The sequence below is a fragment of the Mastomys coucha genome, unplaced genomic scaffold (assembly GCF_008632895.1).
Source record: "Mastomys coucha isolate ucsf_1 unplaced genomic scaffold, UCSF_Mcou_1 pScaffold13, whole genome shotgun sequence".
Taxonomy (NCBI): Eukaryota; Metazoa; Chordata; class Mammalia; order Rodentia; family Muridae; genus Mastomys; species Mastomys coucha.
In genome coordinates this window covers 5,420,130-5,429,184 of record NW_022196895.1, presented here as the reverse complement: position 1 = coordinate 5,429,184, position 9,055 = coordinate 5,420,130, and the positions used below count along the sequence as shown (strand labels likewise).

The 9,055-nt window shown below is 42.7% G+C and overlaps 2 pseudogenes across 1 annotated transcript; both read right to left on the bottom strand.

The window, feature by feature from the left end:
• Positions 1–6,610: 6,610 nt before the first annotated feature.
• On the bottom strand, positions 6,611–7,848 carry LOC116087528 (annotated as a pseudogene). The gene has a single exon (XR_004117449.1). The product of XR_004117449.1 is annotated as a small nuclear ribonucleoprotein-associated protein N pseudogene (transcript).
• Positions 7,650–7,866, bottom strand: LOC116087529 (annotated as a pseudogene).
• Between the last annotated feature and the right edge of the window lie 1,189 nt (positions 7,867–9,055).

Here is a 9,055-nt window from a genome sequence, read left to right as displayed (position 1 = left end):
CCCCATCCCCCTGCTCACCACCCCACCCTCTCTTGCTTACTGGCCTTGGTATTCCCCTACACTGGGGTGGAATAATACTCTTATTGTACAAAATGTTTCCAGAGATTATTGAAACATCTTGCTCTGTGGGTCCTACAGTTCAGGACATAATCTCATTTGTTTCACAAATAGCACTATTCATCTAAGACTGTATGGGTTCTGAGGCAGCTCAGGACACTAGCTCACAAGTGAGTGAGGTTGACTGCAGTGTTTGCATAGCACCCCCCCCCCCACACACACATGTACACACATGTGTCTGTTGGCTAGAGGATAACTGAATCTGTTTTCAGGAGCCTTCTACCTTGATCTCTGAAGCACAGTCACTGGAACCTGGAATTTATAAAGTTGGCTAGGCTGGCTGACCAGTGGGTTTCAGGGATCAGCCTGTTTGTCGCTACTTCCCCACTGCAGCCTTATAAGTGTTCATTTCTTTTACTCTTGTTTTGTTTGTTTGTTTGTTTTTGTTTTGTTTTGTTTTAAACAAATACTGCTTTTTTTTTCCTTTTAAAAGTGTATATTTGGGAGATCAAACTCAGTTCTTCATGATTGTTTGGTAAGCATTTTAGCACTAAGTCCTAGAGAAACCACTCTTGAGAATTAGGTTACAGCTTAGTGCTTGTGTTTGCTTAGCATGCCAAGGTTCTGGTATCCAACTCCAGCACTGACAGCAGGGGACTTGGTGGTTGCAGGTCACATAAAATACATACAGAAGGTAATTTTCAGTATGTTTTTCATATGGAGCAGAAGGAGGGAAAATTCACCCTGCCTCTTCCTTGGAAAATAGAACTCAAGTAAGAAGGTATCCTTTCAAATATTAATTTAGTCTCCAGTGTTTGGAACTAGGGAACCATTCAAGAAAGAGTGACTCAGAATGACAGTGATGAACATATTTCAGATTACACCTTTTTCAAGCTTGGATTTATTTATCTCATTAATTTTTTCCTCTAGGCAAAATATATTTGCTATGTTTTTTTTTCTATTTATAAAGTGGAACTGTTTTTCTTCATTGGTCTGATGACCTTCTACCAGAGGCAATGGGAATGCATGAGGAGAGGTGTTCAGATGTCCTGGAACATGGTTTAAAGTGTGAACTCTCTTTGTCTTTTGTGAACAGGGTGTCTCCTTCCTGATTGTGGGAAGCAGTATCACCGCACCAGCTTCTCAGATGTGTGTATCTCATCCAGTGTTATCTGATTTTCCAACATGGCTTCCTATACTACCACTGCAGTCTCAGCTCAGCTCTGGTGGAGGTGATACCTGGCTGCCATACTAACTTCTTTTCCACTGACAGTTCTTCTCATAGAATCCAATAAAAGCTGTTATCATGCCTTGGACCTGAAGCTTGGGTTTCCAGTGTTGTAGCTGTATTACTTTTCATAACTCCCTTCATTCATTGTCTTATTTAAAATATTGTAAATGGGCTAAGGATCTAGTTGTCTTTCTAAGAAGATATAAATATCCTCAAAATTTAAAGATGAACCTGACTTATATGTCAGGTGCATTTTAAACTAGAATTAACAGGTGTCAGTTCCTGCATCTTGGATTGAACATTTTCTAGCATGAGTCAGAAGGGTGGGAAATCAGGTCAAGGTAAAGAAAAGCAACCACAGAATTGTTCTGGAAAAGGGAAATCTCCTACGAAGGAATTACCGTGAGCCCTTATAGAGTGTTGAACCACCAGGGGCTGGAGATATGGCTTACTTGCTGCACAAGCATGAGGATCTGAGTTCAAATCTTAGCACTTATGTAAAAAACCTGGAATGGTGGCAGGTGCCAGTACTCAAAAGGCCGAGGTGACCAGATTCCTGGGCTTCACTGGTCAGCCAACCTAGCTTAATCCCTAAACTCCAAGTTCAGGGAGAGATCATCTTTCAAAAAATAAGGTATAAAGAAATAGAAGAATACACCTGAGCTCAACTTCTGGCTTTTACACAGGTGGAAGTGCATGCATGAGCATGACCCACCCCCAGAGAGAGACAGAGACACATATGCAAATGCATGCACATGCTCTATCCCAGAGAAAGAGATAAATGAACAAGTACATGCACATGCCCCTCTCTGAGACAAAGAGCATACTCAACAGATCTCTGGTTCATCTGAATACTTGGGGAAGCATTTGTGAACCTGGAGTTGTGTACAGATAAAGGCTGACCCAAGGTGCTGTTTCTCCCAAGAAATTCATGAGTGTGTGTGGGATGCACACTGAGGCAATTTTTCAGCTTCTTTTTGTATTTAGGTAGATGCCTGTTGAGAGACAGGAGTTGTGGCTTCTGGAATTCTGTGAATGCATCATGTGTGTTTTATCACACATCTTCTGTAAGCCTTTCCCAAGGCTGTGCATTAAATGCTGTTGCGGAGGGCATAAGGGTAGGAAAGAAGTTCTCATGTGGTAGAAAAACCTACAAGTTAACCAACAAATACCACTCATCTTTTCTAGAAACCCCAGCTATCAATCTGTTGTGGGTGTCTCCCATGTATTTTGCATGGCGTCACACACAGAAATATTGCAGCTATGAAAGCCGTGAGTTATTTTTACTTAGGCCCAGTGTTGATGTCACATGGAAGCAGGTTGTGATATGGTTTGAATATGGGAATTGGGTTTGAATTAAATATGGGTATGAATAGTGCCTATGGAAAGTGGCACTATCAGAAAGTGTGCCCAAATGGGAGGAGATATATAGCCTTGTTAGAGGAAGTATGTCACTGTGGAAGCAGGACTTTGAGGTCACATATATATGCTCAAATCTGGCCAGTGTGCTACAACCTCTCCTTTCTGCTGCCTACAGAAGACAGTCTCCTTATGCTGCGTTTGAAGCAAGATGTTGAACTCTTGGCTCTTCCAGTACCTTGTCTGCCTGCACACTGCCACGCTTCCTGTCATGATGAAAATGAACTGAACCTCTGAAACTGTAAGCCAGCCCTGTTTTAATTTGTAAGAGTTGCCTTGGCCATGGTGTCTCTTTACGGTAGTGAAATCCTAGCTAAAACACAGGTCTTCTGCAGAGAGCAGAGAAAAGGGTATCAATGTCTCTTCAGACTCATGACAGGAGCCGAATACTTTCTCTTTACTGGCAGACCCTGCAGCAAGACAGCTTTTCCCCAGTGATGCTTGAAATGAGAGCAGGGGCTGGACTAAAGGCAACACTGTAACAATTAGGAAAATGTCCAGATAAGGACTCAGAAGAGGACAGAAAAAAGTGGCCTTGAGCTTAAAAGATGAAAGGGGTCTGTTCACGCTACCTAGTGGAGAGCCATTGAATGGGAAATCTGTAGTCATGTGTTTGACTCTTGAGCAGTAAGTGGCCAGTTCCTATCTTCTACTGTACCCTGAGTAGAAGACTCAGATGAAGAAATGCTTGTTTGCAAGGAGGAGGATCAGAGTTGAATCCTTGGCACCCACGAAAAAGTAGTACTTACATGTAGACAGGCAGAACTCTGACACTTCCAGCATGTACTTACATGCGCACATGTACACACACACATACACACAAATTAGTGTACATATGGTAAAATCAATAAATAAAGAAGAAATCAAATTAGGCACCAGTAAAACAAACTTAAGTCAGCTTCAAGAAAGAACTTTCTGGCAGGATTATTATATAGGAAGAAAACCAGAAAAGTCTTAACTAAAATGAGATTTGTTTATTTTTTAGATATCTAGTTTATTTCATTTTATATTACACAGCATTCAAAGGTGTTAAACATGATATGGAAAAGCATTAAGACCCAGAAAATAAGTTGTAAGATAGAATAATAAAGTTAATTCCTAAAGTAAGTCTAAAACAACCTTTTCATTGGTTGGAGGTAGGGTAACTGTAGCAACCAGGCATGTGTGACACTTCCAAATCTTTATTTGAAATAACTAAAGAATAAAAATAAAAAAAAATAATAAGAATGGGTTTTTTAAGAGTGCTGGGCCTGGTGACACAGGTCTATAGTCCCAGCCTAACTTGAGAACGTAAGAGAGGAGGACTTACCTGAGCTAATAAAGGCTCATCTGAGCTACAGAATGAGTTCCAGGTCTTAGGTCTGTAACATTAATTTTTTCAAATCCTGCTTTCAATGATTTTTTAAAACATTTAACCTTCCTTGTAGCCCACTACTCGCCAGAAGTAGTGAGAAAGAAAGGATTCAGAGAAGCGTACTTATACTTGGAACTGCGCCTATCTGTGCTGTCTGGAAATCTGCAGTTCAGTTCACAGGCTAGCAGGCGGGAGTAGCTCGATCTGGTTGTAAACTGTTCATGGATGCCCCAGCAGTCTAGTTTCATAAAGTCAGGTTAGCAACAGGGGTGACATGACCTAGCAGAGACAGCCAAGCCTCAGCCTCGGCTTGAGTCAACAGGAGGGAACAGGAGGGACCAGGAGGGACCCAAGGAGAAGTTCGCATCTGTGCCTCTCTCAGGGAAGAGAAGATCAGCAAAGATGCAAGACCCATAAAAGCCTTACACAGCTAGCTGCACCAGTAAGCCACGCTCTGTCTCAGTCACTCTGTGGAGTCCTATTTATACCCTCTAATCATCACGTGTCTTCCACGTGTCTTGCCTTAGCATGTGCATCTAATCAGTCCATGTTCACAGAGTCTCAACAAATGGAGCTCAACTTTGCAATGTAAGGCAGACCAATGTATGTGTGTTGTTAGGGAAGAATCCTTCATCACATGTCATTTCACATGTTTGTTTTAGCAGAACATCTTTTCTCCTGTGTCTGCTTCAGTGAAACATTCCTGAAGGAGTCTGTCTTTCACCAGTGTTCTCTTCAGGAAAACACACCTTCACATGTTTGCCCCAGCAAAAATCATCCAACACAAATGACTCTCCAAAGAACCCTTAAGCTTCTGCTTCATAGGTCTTTGACCTTAGTCAGATACGAATCCTCAGCACTGCACGGTCTCCAGCTTGCTTCTTTACCCTTACTGTGTACTTTTGGCAGCCTCCAGTCCCATTAACCAATTGGTGGTTATAAGAGGACACAATTATTTTTACACCTATTTCATTGCTTCTTGAGATGTAGTCTCATGTAGCACAGACTGTTCTAGAACTAGCAATGTTGCTGAAGATAACATTGCACTCTCAGTCCTCCTACCTACATCCCTCTCAGGGCTGGGATTATAGGAGTATGCAATCAAATGTGATTTATGTAGTTGAGCTTGATCTCAGGGTTTCGTATATGCTAGGCAAGCATTCCACCATCTGAGATGTAGCCCTAGCTCTCCAATTGGTTTTCTCTAGAGTGCTGTCTATTACAGTGGTTCTCAACCTGTGGGTCAAGATCCCTTGTGTGTGGGGAGGATCAAATGACCTTTTTACAGTGTTATCTAAGACCATTAGAAAATATGGATATTTACCTTATAATTTATAACAATAGCAAAATACAGTTATGAAGTAGCAATGAAAATAAATTTATGGCTGGGGAGTAACCACAACATGAGGAACTGTATTATCGGGTCACAGCATTGGTTAGGGTAAGAATCACTGTCTAGTATATTTTGTTTCCTCTTTGCTTCCTGTTCAATGAATATGATTTCTACTTTGATGAAGGCACAGTCCTTAGAGCAGAAGAGGACTGATTCTTTGAGCCAGCTGACTGTACTTCTCTTAGCACAGTGTTTCGCCCAGCTGGTCCTCCTTTGTATTACAGGATTCAGGGACAAGACATGCCAGCCTGGGGATGCCTGAGTCTGTTTTGGCTTGCTGTCACTTAGTTGTCTGGAGGGTGTTAACTAATCCAGCAAGGTTTTTATGAATGAACAAAAAAAAAAAAAAAAACCCTCCTGCCCCAACCCCCTCTCCAAACAGCAGGAAGGGATGATGTGGACTTGCACTCTCTTCAGCTTTACTGATGTTGGGGCCCTTCCAAAAGTACTTCACTTCTGCAAGATCCCAGAATGTGAACCTTGGATGTAAAATTTGCTCAAGGCAAAGTTCCAACTTTTCCTTCTGCTTGAACGGAAGAGTGAGATTAAAAGAGAAAAATGGCTGCATTGAGGACAGAAGACAGAACTACGCTTCACCTTGGTCTGGTTTAGCAGTTAATTTCTTCTCAAGAGGGATATTAAGCCTTTTTACCTGGCAGACAGGCCCTGGCTTTCTAAGCCCAGTGTGGGCTGTGGGGCAGGATGAATGATTAGATTTTGCATTAGTCATAGAGCCAAGATTCGTATTCTTTCCCCCTGTGTTTCATCAGGAAATATAGGCTATCCTTGCATTGAGTATTTGCTTAACCAGGTCATAGGAATTCTTAATTCAGAAAGAGGAAAAACCAAAGTCTGCTAATGAGGTCTGGTGCATTTGAGAACATTCACAGGTGTTCTTGAGCCCCAGAAGCATGGCTGTTTGCTCTCCCTGTGCTTGGCTAGCTTTTGGCTCACATTAATCAGCCATCCTGGTCAGTACTGACTTTCAGCTCAGAAACAAGCTGTGTGATAGCCAGTTGTAGATGTTTTGAAGAGTCAGAAGGAAATTGATGTCTGTGACCAGGAGCCTGGCAGGAGTCTGTGCTGAGTAAGCTTCAAACCTGTAATAATTGTGATTATATTCTCTAAACCAAATTGGAAATAACCTCTTTTTTAAAATTGCTCTATGTATTTATTATCTATAGTTAATGCAGGAAGAGGGGGTCAAAAAGCTTGCAGGCTACACAATGTCACAAGAAGTAAGAGAAGGGTTGAGATTTATCAACTGTATCTTAGGGTCTTGGTGGATGCATTCCTGGGGGAAGTGGACCTCTAATTCCTGGTGGAGGGGGTCTCATTCCTGGAGGGGGCATGCCTATAGGTGTCCCTCGAGCAGGGGGAAGGCCAATGGGTGGGCCCATTGGTGGTCTCATACTAGGTGGAGGAGCCATAATGCCTGGAGGTGGGGTTGCTCTGCCTACAGGTGGAGGTGGAGTTCCCTATCCTGGCGGGTACTGGGTTGGGGCTCCTGCAATGCTAGCAGTAGCAGCAACAGCAGCAGCAGCAACAGCAGCAGCTGCAACAGTGCCTCTTCCCTGTGGGGTCATGACTTGCTGAAATGGGCCTCCAACTCCTTGGACAGGTCCTGCTAATCCAGCAGGAGCTTGGGGAATAGGTACACCTGCTGGTACTCCTCTCCCAGCTGCTCTTCCAACCCCAGGGCCACCTGCAGCACCAGCAAGAGGCACACGAGCAATGCCAGTATCTTTAGGAGGTGGACCCTCCACAGTCATGGAAACCAAGTTCTCCCCACATAGGAAGACCAGACCCCAAACCCATTTTTCTTCATGATCTGGCTGTTTTGCATTCTTTGGCTTGATCTTCCTGAACTCATCACAATCACAGAGGATCAAATTCATATGCTTGTCAAAAGCCTTAAAGGTGCCAATGAAGATTCTTCCATCTTGCAAGATACATCTCATTCTATAGTCAATGTGCTGCAGCATCTTGCTACTCTTACCCACAGTCATGATTGCTGTTCCACAATAGCTGTTTTCAACACTAAAATTTCAAGACCCTTAATACTTGAGGGAGGACTTTAAATAAAGGTTTGATGCAGGCTATTAACACACAATGTAAGCTTGACCAAAGTTTCCCAAACAGCAGATGGATCCTGTTTTCCTTGACTTCTACCACCTTGAAGTTGCAATACCGCTTTAGCCACCTCTTGGTGTCTCAGCTAAGAATGCTTGTCTCAGTTCTGCCTGGAAATCCACCACAGGAATTTGCTGTTACTGAGAACGTCGTGGGTACAAGTGACACTCTTGGTTGCTCAGTGAGGCTGTCCTTCTACATTTGACCTGGACCTCGACCTCTGGTACGTGCTGTTCAGTAGTTCTTCTCAAGTGTAAGCGATCTCTTCCTCGCTCCATTGCATTGCAAATCACTCCTCAGAACCAAGCGTCTGGAATCTCCAGCTCCCCGTCGTCCTCTCTGCACTCCCTCTTTTGTTTTAAAGCATTTAATCAAAAGTGTTAAATTGGATTAATTTAGTTCATGAACTATGTAGACTTTTAGAAACATATGGCAGTTGTCAAATCAATAACCAATGTAGCCCTTTGCATGAGCAGATGTACCTGAGAGTCATGGGACAAAGTCTGAGTACACACTGCTCCCTTTCTAGTGCAGAAGCATGGAGAAATAAAATAAGGAATCAACAGTAGCTCCTAAGGCAGGATGTTAGGAGTGAGCACGAGGTAACTACATAGCCATCCTGTGCTTACTGTAAGAGTTGGCACTGATGTGAACATCTGCTCATGGGATCCTCACCAGGATTGGGGAGATGTCTGTCAGTAAGGTGATTGATGTGCACATACAAGGATATAAGTTCTAGCAGAGAAGTCATGAGAAAGTTGAAATCTCTGCACAGGGCAGGTGGAGACAGGAAGATCCCTGGAGCTCTTTGACTAGCCAACCTAGCTGAATTTTGTGAACTCTGAGTAAAAGTGAGAGAGAGACCTTGTCTCCAAAGCCAGGATGAAGAGCAACTGAGCAAGGATGTCTCAGGTCGACCTCTGGCTTGCACATGTATGCTATGCACATACATGGACACATTCAGTCATCTCTAGGCTTACAAATGAGGAAGTTAGGGCACTAAAGGAATATTTTTTCTCAGGCACACAGATGGCTAGGGACTTGTTCCAGTCATTGTGAATCTTTGGCTTGTCATTTGTTAGCTCTGCTGTTTGTAAAGTTGGGTTTATTGTTTCTCAGGGCGGTTAGGTATAGCATCTTTCTGGCTATACTAATTTTTACCTGCCTATCAGATACCCATGTGAAGGTGAAATTGGACCACTGGGTATTTCAATGTGAACTTCTTCAAGTCTATGAGTGGATCCAGTTCTCTGTATATCATGGGCATATTGATGGTATTTAAAGGACTTGGAGTGCCCTGAGTCACATGTAATGGTTGTGCTGACACCTAACTACCATTTTTGTGTGCTTTATACATGACTGAGAACTTTGTATTACTAACTTATTTATTTAAAGGGAATGGGTAGCTCTTATATTTATAATCATTATCATTATCAACATCATCATCACCATTATCATCACCATCATC